This window comes from Strix uralensis, chromosome Z (assembly GCF_047716275.1).
Source record: "Strix uralensis isolate ZFMK-TIS-50842 chromosome Z, bStrUra1, whole genome shotgun sequence".
Classification (NCBI taxonomy): Eukaryota; Metazoa; Chordata; class Aves; order Strigiformes; family Strigidae; genus Strix; species Strix uralensis.
In genome coordinates, this window is record NC_134012.1 from 99,314,741 (window position 1) to 99,336,753 (window position 22,013).

Here is a 22,013-nt window from a genome sequence, read left to right on the forward strand (position 1 = left end):
AATTGCATATTCAATTATATGAGGGCATCTAGAGTTCTTGATAAGAATTGTGACTATGGTTAAATGTGAAAATAAGTGGGGGGTAAGGGAATTAGTTGTACATGCAGCTTTATTTCTGCTGGTGTGTTCTGCTATGGCTGAGACAACACAACCATAGCAGTAAAACGTTTCTAAAGCCAAGGTTAATGTTATTTAATAGGAGAAAGAGTGGCTAATGTTTTCTCCTAGAGTGATCTGAATCTGTGTCTGAGCTGTGATGCCTGACAGGGGGATTTACGGGAAAGTCCTACAGACACCTGTAATAGTTGTTGCAATGTATCCTCAAATCTCCCCATCATTTCTCAACTCATGAACAGCCATGATGTAGTTAATTCTGTGCTTGGTTTGGTTTTCCCAAATTTTACCCAGTGACCAGAAAACAGCTGTAAAGAGTTTGCTTAGCCATCCTAGAAGCATTCTTCTGTAGGCCGGTTCAGCAGCAGCAAACTCCGTTTTCTCTCTTCTTTGGTCCTCCCTCCTTTTTTTCTGTATGCAATTTAAATGACAATTTCATTTCGTGATTTAGTTAAAAAAAAAAAAAAAAAAAAAGGGCTTGTTTCAGCTGGGTTGCAGCCCTGTGATCACTAAACATGCTTAGAACCAAGTTGAAGTCTGTTTGTGTTGTAAGAGAGAGCTGGGTGGGCTTCCTCACAGTGTTGGGCTGGCTTCCTGAGAAATCACAGTGGAGGTTTGAGCATCCAGCTCCCATCCCTGCTCACTGAGCGGGTCTTTCTCTGCCATCTGAAGAGTGCACGATGCTGTGGGAGAGGAAACCTGCAGAGCCAAGGGGTCTCCTGCCTGAAGCCCCATGCTCAAAGCTGTGCTGGAGCAGAGCGTGGAACTGCCTGTTGGTTCTTCCCTCCCATCCAAAAAACCAGCCGGTCCAAGAGAACACACCAGACCTGTATTTCTATTTCTTTTTCTTTCTGGTCCCTTGAGATAAACCATCAGCAGACAGAAGCATTCAGCCCCCCAGGGCATCCCTGCCTTCCACACAGATGACAAGGAGAGATAACAAAAGAAACTGCCTTGGGCTGGGGTTGGAAGATCATGGGATGAGAGACAGCCTAGACCAAGTAGCACTGGGTTAATATCTCAGTGCGAGAGACAGAAGCCTTAAAACCCAGTTGATATGGATCATGAGGGAGGAGGCATGGGACGGTTTCAGCCCTAGACAATCATGAATGAAATAAAATGGAAAGAACAGAGGGGATGTGGTCCTGCCTGAGTCCTGCACACACATCCATGGTGGTGTCTTAAGCTTAGACAGAAAAAAAATGCTTGCTTTATTTGCAGAAAGCTAAGAAGCCCAGTTTGAGGCAGTGGAGTGAAACAACAGTCTCTTAAATAATTATTTAAGCTGAAAAGGCATGGTCCCATCCCCTAGACTTCAGCTGGGGACCTCAGCAGCCCCCTCTCCCCACACCACGTGGTTTGATGTTGGGGGTTTTCTGGGTCCCCTTGCCTCTACCATGCACTTTGGACTAGGAGGTGAGTTTTAGTCCTTCTTGTGCCATTGGAGATGCCCCCAGAGAGCACTCACTCCTTAAAATTATTTTCTAGCAGTAAGTGAGGTCTCAGAATGGTTATTTTATGAGAAAAACATGGTAGAAATAGAGGGGGAAAAGGGTAGAAATAGGGGAAAAAAGGGAATAGGAAAAATTAAAAAACAGACTATATTGGAGCATAAACAGGTTACAAAGCTGTTTAACTTTATTTGCAGTGTTATTATCTTAATGTCCCAGGCATCATTCTGGGGGAGAAAAGCTTCATTTTGAGGCTGGTGAAGCCACACATGGTGGTATAAACATCCCTCAGGATGAGATTTTATGGCCAGCAAAACAGTTGGGAGTTACAGGCTTTTTGTTTTAAACCTCATCTGGATATGGAGAGACTCAAAATTGCAAGACCGTGGATGGAGCATCGGAGGCAGCAGGGTTTGGGAGAGGCTTGAGTGGGGCCTTCTGGGGGTGCAGGGCTTGGGAGGGAGGTTTAGGAAGCAGCTCTGGATGCCTGGACCCAAGGGAAATAGAGCTGGTTTCTTAGAAGGGGGTTGGTAGCAGCCAAGGATGGGAGTAGGGTTGACATGCAATGGATTTGGAAGGAGAATCACAGAATCATTCAGGTTGGAAAAGACCCTTGGGATCATCGAGTCCAACACTCAGCCCTACTCTACAAAGTTCTCCCCTACACCACATCCCCCAACAGCTCATCCAAACGACCCTTAAACACATCCAGGGATGGGGACTCCACCCCCTCCCTGGGCAGCCTATTCCACTCTCTGACCACTCTTTCTGGGAAACATTTTTTCCTCATGTCCAGTCTGAACCTCCCCTGTTGCAGTTTAAAGCCGTTCCCTCTTGTTCTGTCACTAATCACCTGTGAGAAGAGACCAGCACCAACCTCTCTACAATGTCCTTTCAGGGAGCTGTAGAGAGTGATGAGGTCTCCCCTCAGCCTTCTCCTCCTCACACTGAACAGTCCCAGCTCCTTCAATGGCTCCTCACAGGATTTATTCTCCAGGCCCTTCCCCAGCCTCGTTGCCCTCCTCTGCACTCGCTCCAGCCCCTCGAGATCTCTCTCGTATCGAGGTGCCCAAAACTGGACACAACACTCCAGATGTGGCCTCACCAGTGCAGAGCACAGGGGGACTATCACCTCCCTACTTCTGCTGGTCACACTATTTCTAATCCAAGCCAGGATGCCGTTGGCTTTCTTGGCCACCTGGGCACACTGCTGGCTCGTGTTCAGCTGCTTGTCAGTTAGAACCCCCAGATCCTTCTCTTCCAGACAGCTCCAGCCACACCTCCCCGAGCCTGTAGCCATGCAGGGGGTTGTTGTGGCCCAAGTTCAGGACCTTGCCTGGTTGTAGCTGACCTTCAGGTTGGCTGGTACTTTATATAACACAGCTATTATAAAAGAGCTGATAAAGCACATTGGTACCCAGAAATCTGCCTATTTATTTCCAGCTGGTCTTATAAATAATACCTGTTCCACCCCAGAGAACGTGGGGCTCCTCTCCCCTCCATGACGGTGACATTCAGAAGGGGCCACATCTTGGGCTAGCAAAGCACCTTTTTTTTCTCGTGCAAAACGACTCTGACGTCCGGCCGTGCTGTAAATAGCACCCATCCCCACTTCCTTCCCGTCACCTTTCCTCGGGAAATGCTGTCACCACATTGCAGAGGAACGTGGCTCACCTATCCTGAGGTCTCTGCCGTGCACCTTTCACTCCCCCGAGGAGAAGCAACCCTATAGGTGTGCAGCCACAGCTCTCTCCTTGCACATATAATATGTTTTTACGTTCCATGAGTCATTTTTCTGTAGGATGCATGGTCCATTTGTGGCATAAGATAGATGTGAAGAGCAAATTAGAGACGTCATTAAAACAGGCTTCGACTTTCTGAGTTAACGACCACTGTGGGTGTGTTGGACACATTTTTGGTTACAGCGATCAACGTCAGAGCCACATCTGGTGGAGGGTTTAGTTGCACAAGGTGTTATAAAAGCCTATAGGAGATACTGAGGTCCTTGCTGCAAAGACCTTATAATCAGAGCAGGAGAGCAGGGAGAGGTATCGTCTTCCCCACCTCACCCAACAGAAACCCCACACCCGGTGATTTCTCTGTTGGTTTGGACACATGAGGTGTAACTGCCACCTCCTGATGAGGGTGATGGAGGGCATCACCGCTTGATGGAATCGTTGAAGAAGAGTAGCAGAGGCAATTTTTTTCATAGATGTCCATGTGGACAAGTATTGAACACCAGTGAGGGTTTTATTGTCCCAAACGCTAATCCGCTGTTTGCTGCCACACAAGACCAACCCTACCTAGATATCACCAAAGGCAACTTGTTTTGGCCTCCCATGGGCAGACACCTCTAGGGAAGGAGGGACTTTCCCTGGGCCGTGGCAGGACTTCACCTGCCCTTCTCTTCTGCAAGCAGTTAGGAGAAAAAAACCTCTGGGATATGGGGCACAATAGATCCAGTTGTCAAGTCCTCTTCTCTGACCCTTCCCAACCCAGTGCCTCGCTGCTAGCAGATCACAAGCTGTGCTGGGATGTGGTGTCCTCGGACAGGTGAGCGCTGAGTTTGGCCCCTTGTTTTTCAAAAAGTTCCCAAAAATGTCATTTCTTAAGTATCTCTTGAAACATTGCAAGTCAACTTGGTGCTGCACAGGGTGTCTCCAGTTCCTGTGGCATCCTGGTATGATGTGTTTTGGGATGGAGGGTCCAGCTGGCCAAGCCCCATGGCCCAGAAATGCATGCACAGAGGATTGCACCAGCTTTGTTGGAGTGATAAGAAATGTTTCCCAGTTTAAATCAAATTTACAAGGAATATATGGAGTTGCAATGGGTAAAGACAGGTGAGTTTGCACCTACTTTTTGGTCTTCTGGATAAGAGAGTACTGAAGTTGTTCTGCCTAAGGAAGGGTTTTCATGAGGACCAGGAAAAGGTTGCTAGGGAAGTCTTAAGATGTTCGTGCTGTTGTGATTGCATTGGTTCAGTCACATCTTGTTGGATTTAAAAGTCAAATCAGGCTGAATACCTTACCAAAAGGAAATCCTTGTGTGTGCATAGATACTGGCTGGTACTTCACAAGGCTTTTGGTGATCAGTCTATGGGCAAGGTCAGGAGCAGATGACAGAGGGAAGTGCAGCTCCATGTCTTGGAGAGGGTGGAGTAAAAGGGGATTAATCAATCCCCTCTTTCCAAAAGGCATCTGAATTGCTCTCTTCAATAGAAAAGGTGTGGATCCCTTGTGCTAGCTCCACACGCAGCTGGTGTGTCTCAGGCTTTGGGATGACCAGAGCCACCGTTCTCCCAGCCAGGGCTGTTGGGGACCATGGCTGGCCTCTGGTGAAGGACTGTCACCCTTACCTGTAACTGAGTTTCGTGTCATCTCCTCCTTCTCCTGTTGGATGGAGGTTTAAGAGGGGTATTTCTGCACCTGGCAAATCCATCCTTGATAAAGCCCTTGCATGGGGATCAGGAGTTGGAGCTGTGTAGGTCCTCCTGGCTCAGACACAGGGGGAAGGGATGGAAGCAAAGAGGCTTGTGTGCTTTCCCCATCTCCCTTCAGCATGCTCCAAATACTTACAACTTTTGACAACAGGATTACAGAAGTGTCCCCAAGTTTTTTCTTGCATTGTCCCTATTTGCTTCCTACAGTTAACTTGGCTTTACACTTAAATGATCAGGAAAAAACAGACTGGATTATTTTTTGTGTGTGTGTTGTTTTCTGGTTTTAATTAGATTCAGAGCTGGGGAAGGCAGAAATATCCTCCTTCCCCAGAGAGCCCCGGGTGGCTGTCAGGGACGGTTTCCTCTTCCTGAAGCAGGAGGGTTGTGTAAGCGCCACTGACCTCTCCTGCTCGCGCCCACGCCAAAAACCGGGTTAGCTGGGGTGAATGCACGGGGGCGGGCACCCCTGTCCTGACTCCCGGGTCATAGTCCACGTTGCTGAGGGACCTCCTGGGGCTCATCCCAGCCCATCCACGTGGCCCTGGCCGGGGTCTTGCATGGAGGCGAGCATGGTCCTGCCCAGGGATGGCCCAAAGGACGGTCACAGTGGGCTCAGGGCCAGACAGGGAATGTCGCAGGTCTGCCAGCGGCTCCGCCAAGGAGCGTAGGCAAGCTGTGATATATTTCTTTTCCCATTATATTTGATTTTACAGACCCTTAGGGACACTCAACCACCTACAGTGATTAGTTCAACTGATTAAGCTGCTTTTCCTCTTGTGGCAAACTCCTTTTGTGAAGGGTTTTCAATAGCCACGCTGCTCAGGACATTGTTCCTGTACAATTTCCTTTCAAAACATCATAAAGGGCACTCCACCACTTTACCCTGTCATAAAACATCACAGGAATCAGCTTTGCCCAGCTTGCTCCTTCAAGGGCAAGATCTCCTCATTCAGGGAGAAGGTATGGGGTCGGGTGGGAGTTGCAGGACCGCATGATGCTGGAGTGAGATGGAGCCATTAGCAAGCGGGATTTGAGATGAGACGTAGAGCAAAAGTTTTCTGCTTTTTTTTTGTGCTCTTTGTTAGTATGAGGACCCAGGGTCACCCAGGGAAGTGAAGGATAAAATAAACTTGAAAGCCCAGAGAAGGAAATGCTGCTTTTCACGTGTCGGCTGGTTCAGCCTTGCCCAGCAGAGGCTGGGAGCGGATGCGGATGCTCTTGAGGTACCCGGGGGTAAACAGCACAGGGGGAGAAGGGCTTTTTCTGCTGAAGAAACATGCTGCTGTGAACAGTAAGCGGATAAGACTGGCCATTTAATTAAGACTGGAAATCAGAGGAAGGTCTGTCTTGATTGCCACCAAGGGAGTAACAGATGTAGGGAACTGGAGAGGGTTGCAGTGGCACAGGGTCCTTCCTCCCTGTGTTTGTAGTTACTCCCATACCCTCTCATGAGGCTGTCGGGTGGGTCCGTACAAAGACCTGGTGTTGTTGGGACCTGGTTAGTCCACCAGCTGCTCTTTGGGCAAGGCGGTGATGGAGCAGGGCAGAGATGGTATCAGGAGGGGTCAAACAAGAGTCCCTTCAACCCTTCTGGAGCCACGCTGGCCAGACATGCTGGCATCACCCAGCCCTGCTGCCCTTCCTTCCAGGCGTCAAGGAGAAGGCTCTGCCAGGGGTCACGGCGCTGGGACCCTGCTCCCAGAGGGAGACTGTTGAGAACAAAGCCTGCACCAGGCTCCCTGTTGAAGGAGCGGTCCTTAAGTGACCAAAAAGCTGCCTCCTGATGACCCGTGTTCATCTGGCTGCGGGTGACTCAGCCACGGGTGGAGCTGGTGGGCGGCATTGCAACTTCTCCTCAAGAGGGACCTCTTGGAGCTGAGATCTGGGGATGGTTTGGCTCCATTGAGACCACTCACTGCCTTTGCACCGTGCTCTGGGCTCAGTGAACAGGACACAGCATGGCATGGGGCTGCCATAGTCCAACACCATCGCTGTGCAGTAGTCCCAGCCCCGGCACCTGCAGGACACAGGTGATCAAATAGCTCTGCAGAAGACACCTGAAGTTCGACCACGTTTATATCTAGCATCAGTCCTGGATTGGCTCATCTAAGAGCAACTTGTCTGCCCCAGCACCGTCCCCGGAGCTGCCCGTGTAGTGTCTTTCCATTAGCCAAGCGACCATGTGAAACACCAGTAGCAGTAAAGGGGGAGCAGTTGGTATTTAGCGTCCATTGGGGAGTTTGTTTTGCCTGTCACTAGTGTCTCAAGCTGTGGCAGGGTGAGTAGAGGTCTTCTACCCAGCTGCTCTTGTTTCTGCCATTGTGATCAACACTAAGACCTTACGCACTTGAGGGCGTCAGTGAAAATATGCCCAGCCGTGAGTCACCCCTGAAGGCAGATGGTGTGGCTGAGATCCCGCCGGCAAAACACACCACGAAAGGCGATACCGTATTTACAGCTCCTCTCCTGATGCTAGCAACAACAAAAAGGATTTTGCATTTCACATGATGCGAGGAAAATGTACTTCTGCAAATATCAGAGCTCTCTTGTGGGCTCAAGACTAATGTCAATAGAAAGATAAACCTTTGTGAATTCAACAGGACATGCTCCACGTGAGCAGGACTTCAGGAGATGTGTATCCATTACCATTCTCCATATCTGATCCATCCTCCTTGTGTGCCTAGCTAAAGGCATGGTGCAGAAGGGTTAAAAGATACTCATCTAAGCAAATTTAATCCTTTCCTTTCATTGTTCCTTTTTTTTTAATGCCAGGAGGCAGTGACAGGAGAGAGCCGGGTGCATTTCCCAGCTGCAGGGTTGCCACCTCTCTATTGAGAGCGGCTTTGTCATTACATAAAAACTCCACAACACAAGACTTTTTATTCCCTTTTTTTTTTATGAACTTGGCGACTGAAGTGAGCCCTGTCCTACAGACTAAATTTAACCTGAATTGCCAAGCTGCCAGTAGACTTTATGGCATCAGGAGGCTTTTGCAGGTTGTTTTTCTCCATCTCTGCAGCTGATTGAAAGACTTGATGTACCACCGGCAAAACATTTTACTGTTATGAAACCTCAATAGAAATGTAATGGCCTGCTGGATAAGCTCTGGGTCTTACGAGGTTAGTTCACAGAAAGCAAAATAATTGCTCCAGCAAAAAATCCATGAGAACTTCAGTGTGTGGCTGTTGTGGAGGGACACCTGACTTCATCAATTAGGTATCTTGTTCCTGTGTGGCAGCAGGGTCTGGTCTGAAGGACAGTCAGTTGTCAACACCAACAGCTCTTCGCTCCTTTTCTGCTGCTGCCCATTCTTGTGAGCATTAGGGAACAGGGAGCAGGAGCTCATGGTGGCTATACAACTAGGCAGAAGGTTGGCAAAGCAACTGCTCGTGTGTCCAGGGTCCTGGGAGGGACATGGGAGACCTCATTTCAGTTCTCAGCTTTATCAGACTGCTGGGTTTCACCCCCATGATCACACGGGCTATTTCAGTTGCCTATGCAAGGAGCTACCAGACACCAGACCTTGTGAAACCTGCACCAAAATGGGGTGGGAGCCAGACAAGATGCCATAAAGCATCTCCACCATCTGAATCCCACCGCATGTGTCCATAACTATGTTGGCCATATATGAAGTGGGTGCCAGAGTTCTCGTTCTGGTCAGAGAGGATGTGGTCAGTGGAGTTCAGAGGATGGTTCGCCTCAGTGTGAAGCAGGCATTTGGCCAGGTGACTCCCTCCCCAGTCTCCACCACCTGTAATGAGTTGGGCTGCCATGGAGTTGAGATCCCCACCTTACATTTGGCCTCTGACATCACAGACATCTAAAATTAGGCAAATGGAACCCACCCTCAGCGTGATGCTGTGTAACGCCCTCCCCATGCCTGTGTTCTCTGTGAGTTAAATGCACCTTGCTGCTGTAAGCTGTCTGGGGAGCAGTTGTTCTGTACACTAAGCACGTATACATGGGTCCTGAAGTTCTCCACCATGGCAGTCTGGTAAAAGGCCTGCACAAGGCTGAACTTAGTGAGCAACCCTACAATAATCTGGTGCTGTATGGAGAAGAGGGAAGATTCCCCTTCCCCTGGGCCTAGGTAGGAATTCCCAAAGGTGGCAGTGACAGGTGCTTGTAGAGCCCTGAAAAGCTTCTCACTGAGAAATTCTGGCCCCCACACAAGAAAAATTAGTCTGGCCATCTTATAAGAACAGGTTTCCTTGCTTTATTTTGCCTTCCCATGTTGACCAGAACCAAGGAAGTCTGAAAAACAAAGAGCTGTAGGAGGAGTTGAGCCAAAAAACCTCTCACTGGAGGAAACACTGGGATGCAGATTTGTTCTGGGCTCTCTTCAGCAAGAACAAAGACTTGAGACTGGGCATCCCATTCTCTCCCCATCTCATGGAGGGAAAATCTCTTCTCAGCCAAGGAGAGCAAGGGTTTCCACCAAGACATTTTCATGCTCACAGCAAGTGCCACCTTGGCACTTCTTGAGAAGCTTTAGAGGCAGCAGTGTCCACTTCAGACCATGCTTGCCGTAAGTATTTCTAGTGACTGAAGAAAATGTGCTGGTGTCTGTACCTGAAAGATGCACACGGCTAATGAGATCCCTTTAGTCAACCCCTTGTTGAGGCTGCCTGGCTTCACTGGCCAGAGGAAAACCCCCCTTACCCATCAGCTGGGTAGGTAGACCCTACGGAGGTCTACCAGCCAAGACTGCTAATGAGCAGGAGTTGACACCAGTCACTGCTGTTTCAGCAGCCTGGGTGGAGTGCCTAGTAGGCTTTTTTTGCCCTCAGTTTTTCATAAACAGGTGTCAACAGAATTGTTGTCATCACAGGTGGAAGGGTTTAGCCCTGAGCCCCTTAAAGTCATTGCCAACTCCTGCTACAACCCCTCACTCATTTTCACTTCAGTTATCAATTTACACCTTCTTCTAGAAGGTTTCTTCCAGAAGGGAGCTGGTGGGTGGATGTCCAGTTGATGAGTCTGGTATGTCCTAAGGCAGGAGCTGGCTGAACTGGGGGAAGTCTGATGAGATGGTGATATCTCAGGATGTGCACGGCAGTGATGCTTTTGGCACTTACATTTCAGACAAAATGTGAACCTTGGGGTTGGGTGGGGTTTTCAGTATTGGTTGATGAGCTGTCAAGTCCTCAGCTCTGCCTGAGCTGTGTTGTGGATGTATGTGTGCTGCCTTGGATTTGGTCCTAAATGTGAAGAAAAAAGAAATATATATGCCTAGGTGTGTCATGGGCACATGAAATCGTGAGAGCATCAGGAATGGACTCTAAAGCAGTGTGGCTTGTATTTGTACATGTGAATTTTAAAGCTATTTTCTAGCTTGTATTTAAAGGACAATATTACTTTATGTGAAAATCTGCTATTCTGCATTCATTGTTATCTGAGTTCTCAGGCATCATCTTCCTGTCCATTGTTTCATCTCTTATAAAAAAATTATTTTCCTTCTTGTTTACCCTCGTCTTTCACTCTCAGCTTAAAGATATATATATACACACACATGTATAACCAAGATACATACATATATCCAAGTTGTCCCAGCATTTTTTCTCACAAAATGTTTTCTCAGTGGGACTTTGCCAAAGCCCCACACTTGTTCCCACAAGCATCACATTGGCAAGGCAAGAGGTTGGGATCACACTCGCACATGTCCTCTTCGGGCCAGGTAGATTTTGTGCTGGAAAAATCGCTAAGAAAAGCCAGACCATCACTCAGGAGCGTGCCATGGAAGGTATTTATTTGAAGACTCTTTACAATAAGCTGACAGCCTGTATTCATGCAATTTTCACACTATCTTGAAGGGTTGCACTATTTCCAGAGCTGCTCCCATGCCAACCTATTCATGGCCAGCACTAGGGCTCCTTTCACAAATAAAAATAGTCACAGGAATGGCCCTCACCCTGGATTTTAAGATTGCAATTTATTTTGGGTGAAGGCGAAGGTGAACGTGTTTTACGGCTGACATGAACGTGTCGTTTTTAAGGCTGTGAAATTTTGGAAAAGCCTTAGAAACCCGTTCTCAGAGGTCACGGGGACAAACCTCTCCTGCTGGGCGAGTGAATAGAAATGAGTTCATAATTACAGAGTATAGTAGCAACACGTTTGCTTTTTCACCATTTTAATTGAGGTTTTCAGAAAGGAAGAGAACTTAAAACAATACAGAAATGTCTTTTGTTCTTCCAGGGCCATTTACTGAAGGCTTTGCAGTGAGAGGAGAGGATGTTTATTAAAGAAACCAACAATATCAAGACATTATTTTAGTGACGAAGTACTGTTCCTAGCTGGAACAAAATGAAATGTTTCAGATGGAATGGGTATTTGCTGAAAACTAACATCGAGCTAAATGATTTACAGTGCCTTTACTGAACTCAACAAATGGTGTTGAAACAGAATAAAGAGAAAGGGAAGAAATTGAAAAGATCGAAACACGCTTTTCCTTCTCGGTAGGATTTCCAAGTCAAATTAATAAGGTTTAACGCCACGTGGGTCTGAACCCCTGAAGCAGCATCTGGAAATCAGGTTTTCATCCTCTTCTTCCTTATGCTCATGTCTTCTTCATGCTCCCCTGGGAGCTGATGGGGGTTACTGGAGCTGCCACGGAAACTCTCTTCGGGGGTGCAGAGGGAGCATCCCAAACCCACCGGGGATGTCACAGCTGTCAACACTGAGGAGCTGAGTCAGCACGATGGTGGCTGTGAATAGCTGCCATTTGTGGGACCGCTCTTCTCCTGAGAAAGCTCCTGAGAAAATTTTTTTTTTCTTTTAAGGATAAAAGTAAGTCTCTGGTGGTGTACTCGCCTGCAATGATGAGTAGCAAGACTAGCATCTAGCCAAATCATAGTGTTTAGAGTGTAACAATGCAAAAAATCCTTCTAGGCAGCTGAAAGCACCTAAGCAGAGATGCTGTTAAAGTAATAGTTTCTGTCCTGCTTAAGATTTAGAAACCTTGAACCAGTGGTGAAGGGCAGGCCACGTTTTCAGTATCAACTGCACTAATGAATCCTTCAGAAAGGAATTGGAGTATCTCAAGCTGGAAGGACCCCATAAGGATCATCAAGTCCAACTCCCTGCTCCTCACAGGATTACCTAAAACTAAACCTTATGACTAAGAAAGCTGCACTGGCTGAAGCTGAGCATTCAGGTGAACAAGGTGAAGAACTCCTTATTGGAGTGCTGGTGCTTCATGATGAGGTTCCTCAAGGATGTTCCCAAGGACTCGATGATCCCAAGGGTATTTTCCAACCTGAATGATTCTGTGATTAATTGTTCCTGTGCATGAAAGTCCCAAGTAAACAGTCGGCACTTGTGCCGCCTGCCCAAGCAGAGCTGGTGGGCATCAGCCAAGGGGTTGGTTACAGGCAGTTTAAAGACAGATCATCATTTCTTTCAGTTTGATTGTCTGCAACATCGCTGGGAGTTATTACACTAAATTAATTCTCTGAACTGCAGGTCCCCAGGGGACAATATTGTCTCGGTGGTTTGTTCCTAAAAGGACTCAGCTGGGTGATTGCGTTATTGCGGCTTAATGAATTACGGCACGTGAGCTGGGCGGCAGTAATTGCCTGTGCATTGCCACTGGCTGGGCGTGCAGAGTGCCTTACATCGCAACCCCTCCACCCAGCTGGGAGATGACTCGCCTTATCTTATGGTTGCCATGCCATCCTGCATTAGCAGCTGGGCAGGAGCTTTTCATGTGCAATTAGATGTGCTAGTGGTGTGCTGGAGCTGGTTGGGAGGTCAGTAACAGCAGGAGGAGAGCTGTGAAGGGTCACACCAGACCACCTGGCTTGGTGACCAGCAATGGACACCAGGATGAGCATGACACGAACAGGGTATGCAGGTAATGCTGCTTCCCAGTAGTGTTCTCCTCTTCTTAGTGGTCAGACTCGATCTTAAGGTTCTTCTCCAACCGAAATGATTCTGTTATTCTGCAGGAATTTACACTTTGAGGATCTGCAGGACCACATTTGTTCACTTTTGCATCCAGTAGCTCCTGATTGATTTTCCTTTCATGACTTTCGCAATGTGCTCTTTGAACTCTTGTGAATTCCTGGTACTCACATCTCATGTAGCAGAGCTCCACAGTTTAACTGTGCATTATGTGAAGAAATACCTCCTTTTGCTTATTTTGAACCATCCTTCTTTTCATGTCATGAGGGTTAAAGTGCTCTCATGGCTGTGCCTGCAGACTAACTGACTGTTTGTTAAACACTACCTTAGCTCTTCAGTTGTGTCCAGCAAAGTGGGAGTCAGCATTTAAAACCAATTTTGCCATTTTGAAAGCAAGACCTTTAAGAGAAGCATTCAGCAGTGCCAGTTCTGGGATCATAGAATCACAGAATCACAGACTTGTTTGGGTTGGAAGAGACCTTTGAAGGCCATCTAGTCCAACCCCCCTGCCATGAGCAGGGACATCTTCCACTAGATCAGGTTGCTCAGAGCCCCGTCCAACCTGGCCTGGAATGTTTCCAGGGATGGGGCATCGACCACCTCTCTGCGCAACCTGTGCCAGGGCCTCACCACCTTCATCATAAACTATTTCTTCCTTTTATCTAGTCTGAATCTCTTCTTTCTTAGTTTAAAACCATTACCCCTTGTCCTATGGCTACAGGCCCTACTAAAAAGTCTGTCCCCCTTTCTTCTAAGCCCCCTTTAAGTCCTGGGAGGCTGCTCTAAGGTCTCCCTGGAGCCTTCTCTTCTCCGGGATGAACAATCCTGAGTCTCTCAGCCTGTCCTCATAGGAGAGGTGTTCCAACCCTCTGATCATTTTTGTGGCCCTCCACCCAGGGCACCTTGGTCATCTTGGTTGTATGGGTGTTGCTTTGGTAGCTGATGATGTGATTTACTTATTTTTAACCAGCTGGGCAGGAAAATCCTCATCGTGTGGGCAAGTGTAGGGTGCTGTTGGGTCGATCAGCTGTAGGAAGAGTCACAGGGCAGGAGTTCAAGAGCTGTCCCCAGGGAAGACAGCCAGAGATGAAGCAACACTGCGGTGGTTTGTTCTCCATCAACCTCAAAGTGCTTTTTGGCAGAGGGCTGCTCTCAGCATCCCCCCTTTCCCTGTGAGGAAACTGAGGCAGAAAGGCGGGAAGGGGCTGTGGCTGGATCTTCCTCCACTGCAGACCTTGCAGTGAACCCGTGGCCACCAGACCTTCATATGTGCAAACCCTGTCACCCATGAGACTGTCCTTCAAGGCTGCTCTTTTAGTGTTATGTAGTGCAAAACACAACCGTCTACGTGATGCTATTTCAGCCGGGCAGAATTGAGGGAAGGAAATATAGCGGCAGGTTCCTCTGCACTAGGAAACCGATCTGTTATTGAAATGGCTTTCTCTTTGGTGGAGTGTTTCCGGCATGGCTCCTCAGTACTGGAAATAGGTTTATCCATCTACACGTTGTTTTCCAGCATGAGTTCATGGAGGTGTTGTCAGCAGCTGGTTGCCGGAGTGAATATAAAGGGAAATAACTTGTTTCTTTCTCCTACTTTCAATCCTTGAATATAAATGTACCATTCCTGGTGATCACTTGGAACGAGCACTGAGGGCTTTCTGCTGCCAGATTGTTCTCCAAAGTTATCTGGCAACTGAACTGAGAGGTAAGGGCAAACAGAGGTTGATGCTTTCAATGAGTAAAAAAACGTTTCATGGTATCCCCTGTGTCACACAGGGTCTTTCCATGAGATCTGGCCCATTGAAGAAGCCCCGCAGCACTTCAGCAGTGTGGCTGCACGGTTTGGGTGGTGACTTCCAGTTTTTGGCCACAGCAAGTAGCCACCCTCTCTGCAGGAGAGCATTTAACTACCTGCTCCTTCTTCCTGCAAACCCAAGTTGGGGACGTTGGCCCCGGAGACCTGGGAGGGAGCAATGTGCTGAAGCTCTGCAGGGCCTCCTGGCACGGTTAGTGTGTTGAAGAAGTTGCCAGCTCAAGTTGTTTGGGCTCTTGTTGCAGAAACAATATTTCTGTCTGACCCCAGTTAGCAACTGATGTTTGCAAAATAAAGAAGTCAAGGCACTGGAAATACTTTCCATTCCCGCTCTTGTCTCAGCCCAAAATATTAGTATTAAAAATATTGCATCTATTATATGCAGCTAATATCTCTGCTGGCATTTAAATCACCCAGGGATTTTTCATCTCCATATTAAAAAAAAAAGTTAACTACGCTCTATTTTTGGATATTTGTTAACTGTTTTGTATCCATTTATTCCTACTAAAGCCACAGCAGTCTGTCTCCAAGGGACCATCTGTGGGAAAGAGAGTCCCTAGATTGATTCGGAAGGTGCTGGGGTCACTGAGAGGCATGAAGGCGCTGAGTATCTGCTCTTTCTATGATAATGTCTTTATTTAGCGTGACAGCCTCCGGGGCACGAGTGGACAACAGGCTTCTTTCTTTCATTTAAACTAACATTGCTCCATCCATTCCCAGCGATGTGCAGATGCTATGGATCACCCCTATTTCCTGATTAAAGCTGGGGGTGCTGGTCCCCAAGCAGCAAGGGCCAACAGTTACTTGGCACTGGAGCTGCAAAAGGTGACCCAGGTCTGTGCCTCCCCCCCAAGCAGCGTGTTCCCATCCAAACTGACGAGGGGAAGCTCATCCAAGAGAAAATAAATTTTCAGAGTGGATCAGACCATGGCACGGCTCAGCACGTCCATGCGAGCCTTAAGGGTAGCGTGAGAGAGGAGGCAGGAGTGGGGTTAAGAGGAGACAACTCTTTTGACAATGGGACAGGCTTAGGTAAACATTTGGGAAACTGCTTAGGATTGTCACTTGCTGCTTAGGATTGTCAGTTGGTTGCAATAAGTCAATGTCCAGATCAACTGAGCTCCCAGAGTTCTACACTAAATGCTACAGCACGCTGCATCATTTTAAAATAAATTTATTTAATATGTTTGATAAAGCTTCTGGCACACATAAGTCCAAAGCATCTTTGCTCCTTGGGTTGGTGTTTTACCAGATCCCTGTGTCGGAAGTAATTGCTTGCCATTGACTTTGGGTCATCTCATATGTCTGGACAGCTGTTAGGGGATCCTGTCAAATCTTGCCTTAGCTTCTACAGGAAAGACATTTATTTCTTCACTAGAAAGCACTGGTATAAATAGGATATGGAAAAAACCTAGGATGTCTCCTTGCTGCAGGTCAAAGAGTCACAGAGGTCTAAAGGAAGACAGCTGAACAAAAAGGCAGCAGGTGGGGGCTGGTACGTACTATTTAGGATGTGTCTTGAGGGACACAACCATGGAGGGATGGTGGTGGGCTGTGTCTGTGCATCTTGGCACGGGTTTAAAGTTTATATCTCTTGGAGGATTATCAGATCTCAGGATAACTGATCAGCCTTGGTGTATTTTTAAAGGAGGCAGCCTGGAGTCTGAGATATAAGCTCTTTTATTGCAAAGTAGTAAAGGATGAATCTATATTCATTCAAGTCACATTCTTATCAGTGGCCCAGGATTCGCGTGTGTTTGTGCTCAGCAGATTTTTGGGAAACTTTGTGTCCTGTGGTTGTGTCTTTCAGATTTAAACTATTTCAACTAAACTGGATTCAGTTCCTTCTCACTGTATTTTCCTATGGTTTTCATGTAATTTTTGCAATCAAGTTTACAGTACGCTAAGAATCCAAAAACATAATTCCATGTAATGTAGTTTGTGAAGAGAACCATTTCCAAGCAATTTCTACATAAAATCACTGCAGTGATTTCCACACCAGTCTGGGCAGTCAGCCTTGAAGTCCGGGGGGTGTCTTCCTAGCTGGTTGCCCGCTCTGTGCAACAAGGGCCTCCATCTGGACATCCCTAATGATTTGTGGGAGATCCAGCAAAGCATTTAAAGAGCTGTTTTGGAGCTATCTCGCATGCCATCTGTACTTGGGATGTCTTTCCCAAGCTGGTGTTGCAAAACAGCTACTTAAATTCCTCCTGAAGATTCATTTCCATGAAGCTTAGAAGAAAATAGCTGACTCAGGCAGCCTGTGCGGCCGAGCGTTGCAGAATGTGAGGACTTTCATTGGACTTCCAACACCAGACAAGTTTGCTCTTCAGTGCTTTGCTGACCCTGCTCCAAGGGACTTTGTGCTGTGTCCTTTCAGCCCAGCAGCACTGTCTCTGCTCCTGCAGCACAGCCTGCAGGCTGGGTGCTCGTCTGGTGGTCCTGTGAATGGGTGTCCATCCCTGTGGTGGGAGAAGTGGTGGACACCGATGGTGTGAGGTGATGCTGCAGGAAGGCACAAGAAGAAGGCAAGTCCATTTCTGTGTCTGGAAAGGCCAAATCAGTCAGTATCCCATAGCAGAAGATAACGCATCCCATGATGAGATGTCCTACACCCATTTTTTCGATGTGTTATGGCTTCAGCACCTTGGGTGTCTCTGTGTGAAGTCCTTCAGTCATAAAATCACAGACCCATTTGGGTTAGAAGGGACCTTTAAAGGTCATGTAGTCCAACGCCCTGCCATGAGCAGGGACCTCTTCCACTAGACCAGGTTGCTCAGAGCCCCGTCCAACCTGGCCTGGAATGTTTCCAGGGATGGGGCATCGACCACCTCTCTGGGCAACCTGTGCCAGTGTTTCACCACCCTCACCATAAAAATCAATGCTACCCTCTTGGTTTATAGTAGTTTTTTACAACTAGAAATTAGTTGTAAAGGCCAAACAAAATAATCTAGCAAACAAAGACAGATGTGATGTCCAGGCCCACGGAAGGGTTGTCAGCAGTGGCTATACCCCAAGACCAAGGTGGTGATGAGGAGTTGTGCCCAGGTAGGCAGCTCATCAAGGTTTCATAATGATTTTCCCAGCAGCCAGATTCTGTGACCCTCATCAAAAACGTCTCCACCCTCACAGCATTGTTTTTGTTGGCTGTGGTTGTCTTCTGGAGTTCATTGTATGTTTCAAGGATGCGTACATGTAAGACCTAAAGTACTCATTGCATCTCAACTGTTCAGAGATTATTTTAGATCCTGATCACCACCATTTTGACAGGTGGATTTTCTACACTTCCAAAATGCTGTGTCCATCCAGACGCGTGGGCTGGGTCTAGTGGTTGGGATAGACTTTAACCCTAGTGACAGAAAGGCATAAAAGAAGTGTGAATAATTTCATTTTTGTTTTCAGGAGTGAACATGACATCTTGTTCCCTTCTCATCTGAGAAAAATGCAAACAAAAATGAAACCGGAGCCAAGTGAAACCGGTTTGAGAGAGAAAGCCAAAGGGAAAACACACAGAAGTCCTGTGTTCTTCATCCTTTGAGCTGTTGGTTGTTACTTTCTGTGGGGTTTTGAGGTTTTTGATTAAATTGTGTGGAACCGTCAAGCTTATTTGAGTGTTTCCCATTCTCAGTCATAGCAAGGATAGAAAACGGCTGTACCAAAGCAACACTGAGTTATACACTATACATGCACGTAAAACATCAGAGTGCCTTTGATGGAGGTAGGCTTGGTGAAGAAAGAATACTTCTAGGGGAAGTCAGGCCTCTAGAATAGAAATTCAGACCTTTCTCCTCATTAAATTAATAACAATATTCCCCAGACCTCCAGGACCAGTTTTAGATGCTATAAAACTCCACCAGCTCCTAACTGGCATCCTTTGGACCCTCCAGTTTGGTCTATGATGTTTCTTAGGTGCCCAAAGCCAGTGCTGATGGGCGTTTTTGACTGTAGCAGCACTGCCATGCCCAAACACCTCCAGCAGCGCCTGCTCGGGGGTGCCAGTCCAGTTCTTTGTGGAGCTGCATCACGCAAGGTGAAGCAGCTGGTCTGGCTGGAATATGCTTAGTTCAGAAAGGCTGGGCCCAGAGCAATTAGTTTGTTCAGGGGATGTTTCAGAGGACTTGGTTCTTCCTGCCCTTTCCCTTTTCAGGCAGAGTATCCTGGGCAGCTAGCTGGTACGGCCAGGAAGAACCCAATTGCTATCGATCTCTGTGCATTTAACTCTTCCAGTGGTGACTCTAAGATGTTTTTTTAATTTCCCTCCCTCAACGGAAAACTGCTGTGGGATTTTCAAAAAGAAGGTGGGCAGAGGTGGCCCTTCATCCCATAGAGCCAGCCCCACCAGTCCTCCATTCACAGGTACAGTTGCTGTGTGCCCTGGGGGTGCTCTGCTCCTCTAGCTTTGAGGGGTGTCACAGATAAGTGAGATCTGGAGTCAAAGGTTCCACAGAGTCCATTTCTGCAACAGAATTGCCCGTATAATGACAAATTGCTAATTAATTGCAGGCATGTTAATAGCAAAGCTGATGATGAGATAGTCCCAAGACTGTCGTGTTCCTGGGCCTGATCCTGGCACAGAGATGAGATCCTGACTGGGCAGAAGAAAGGGTGGAGGGAAACTTCCTGCCTTGCAAAATGCAGTGAGGAGTGTTTTCATTCAAGCACCAGAAGGATGAAAGGGATGCAGAAGGTTTGACCTTGGCCACGGTACCGCTCTTCATTCTCAACCTCTTGCCTGAGTGGCTGCAAGTCCATATTAGTTGTTAACTGCTGGGTGGCCCTGGACATGCCCACCAGGTATCAGGCTGTGCCCAAAAGCAGGACAAAACCAGCATCCTGCGAGGAGCTTCGCGTGCCCCGGAGGGTTTGTCACGTGGGAGAGTTGCCTGGGATTTTAGGGCAAGCGTGGTGTCCAGGCAGGTTCTTCAAAGACATGAGCCAGGATATCCAGAGCACCCAGTCCCTGAGCCCGTGGACAGGATCGGCCGTATGCGGTGCTCTGCACCGTGGGGTAAATATCTCAAGTGCTGTTGGAGATGTAGCTCCTTACCTCTCAGTATTTGTAAGAATTGCCTAACCACATCTCTGCGCAACCACCAGCAGAATGTAACCCCGCATTGTCCTCTGGCTCTCTGCATGCCAGACAAATGGTCGGGGCTTTCGGAGGACTTGTCTCACTCAGAGGGGGGATATGAGCAGGGCTGACGGGATGGAGCAACTGTGTTTTAGACCACAGCTGTCCACGTGTCTGGAGTTATTTTCCCCAGCCTTGTGCCTTCCAGCCCCTTTCCTTGGGAGCAAACGATGTAGTAAAAACTTACAGGAATCCTGTATTTCTGAGCACGTAGGCTGGTAATCACTGAGACAGCTGAAGCCTTAGATTTGTTTGCGTAGGCTCCTCCAACAGAGCAGACATTTGTCAGATCTAAATTCTGTTGAAAGGTATCTCATTTAGTTAATTAAATAAAAAAATCAGTGGAGAAACGATAGCAGAAGAGATACTATCCTATTTCCAGCTTGGCAACCCTGACTGTCTCCCCTTGGTTTTTAGTACTTCTGCAGTTTCTTTGTGACTCTGAATGTCTCTTTAGTTTCCATGTTGACCGATGGCCAAATCCCCAGTCCCACTGAGGTTGGGGAGTTTTGAGCTGAATCAGAATTTGGCCTTTGAAGTGAAAATAGTTATTTAATGTTAAACAGAGTCAAAAGGTAAGAGACTGTGGTGCTGTCTAGATACTTTTTCTTGTAGCTGAAATAGGGTCCCCCACAAGGTGTTGTGTCCTTACAGCAAAGGATGAGCAGAAAGGGACAGAAGAAGGATTTCCCAGTAGCTGCAGCATTTTTCTGGGGTGAATTCTTCCTATTCTGGGGGATGTTGGTGTGTGATTCAAGTTTCAACTGTTCCTCCCTTTGGCATCACAAACCTAAAAGCCGGGGTTGGGAAGTGCCTTTCTGCTCCTACATGGTCTGGTTCCCTAGGCTTGGTAGGTCACCCCAAGCCACCATCTTGGCACCTACACACCCGCCCTTGAGCAAGCATGAGATTGTTTCCATCAACTCAACCCACAGTAGGTGTGTGTGGTGGGGTGCCCTTGTCCCCATCCTGCCCCTTCCTGGGGCTCTCTGTGTCCCCAGCGCCTTGGTCACACCTGAGATCAAGGATGGGTCATGCCAACCTCCCAGGCCTTGCAATGCTGTGCAGTCAAAAAAGTTTTAAGATCTGGGCCCCATTCTCCCTGCTTTGGCTGCAGAGTGCTATTTCTTCTTGGCTTTTCTTCTTCGCTGGGGTGTTGGGAAGATAAAAGCACACGACGAGTCTTTGCCTGAATGCTGGATGATCCTCTAGACCCCTGCCTGCTGCCAAGTCACGGACGTTGCTTCTTGTTTGCCATTCTTCCTTTGCCTTTTATTTCTTGCAAATTTTTTTTCCCTAACTTGTTTAACTCTGGTGTTTTCCGTCCTGTGGTCAGTGACTGCAAAGCTTTGGTTTGTGTTTGCTCTGCCCCTTGCCATGGGATATTGCCTTTTAGCTGTTCTGTACAGGGACGGAGCTGCCCTGTCCTTTCCCTGTCCTATTGCAAAAGACCCAAACTGAAAAATCTTGCACATTCCCCATTGGCTTAAGTGGTTTTTTTAAATCTTAAACCTTTTCTTTTAATTTCACAGCCCTTAAACAGAAGCGGTTTGGTTTATAGTATCATTATATCTTTAGGAAAAAAATGTCCCTGCATGCATTTCTTGCAGGAATTTACAGCAGAGGTTGGTTCCCAGCTCATTTCCAGGCATTTTGCCTTACCTCTGCTTACATTAAAGCTGTCACTGTATGCAACTTTCATCATTTCTGTGCGATATTTGCAACTTAAATACAGTTTATTATTTAAGTAGCAGCCTCTCTGGCTTACAACCCAAGGCTGAAAGTGCACCCAAACAGTTAAACTCAGACATCTGAGAGAAGAGCAAAACCACAGAAAGCAAACGCTGAATTATATCAACAAAACTCTTGTATGCTTAAGCATGTGAGGGCTTAGTACTAGATAGGGGTTTTCACTAACTTTTATTTTGACATTCCCCTTTTAATAAGCATTGCTCTTTACAAAGTGGTTTATGTGATTGCGTTACTGAGAGGAAACAAAGAAATGCCAGGAAAACTTGATGTGGAGAATCTGTACTCATAAAATGCTTGTAAGCTCCAGCAAACAGGAAAGCTTCCCCCGTGTCCTTTTTTTTTTTTTTTATTCCCTGCCTTTCAGCCTGAAAAAAAAAAAAACACCAAAACTGACGTTGAATATCTTGGAAA

The 22,013-nt window shown here is 47.3% G+C and overlaps 1 protein-coding gene across 3 annotated transcripts in view; it reads left to right on the forward strand.

Moving 5' to 3' along the window:
* Positions 1-22,013, forward strand: part of CTIF (cap binding complex dependent translation initiation factor) — a 146,716-nt gene that overhangs the window by 79,706 nt on the left and 44,997 nt on the right. The window lies entirely within an intron of this gene.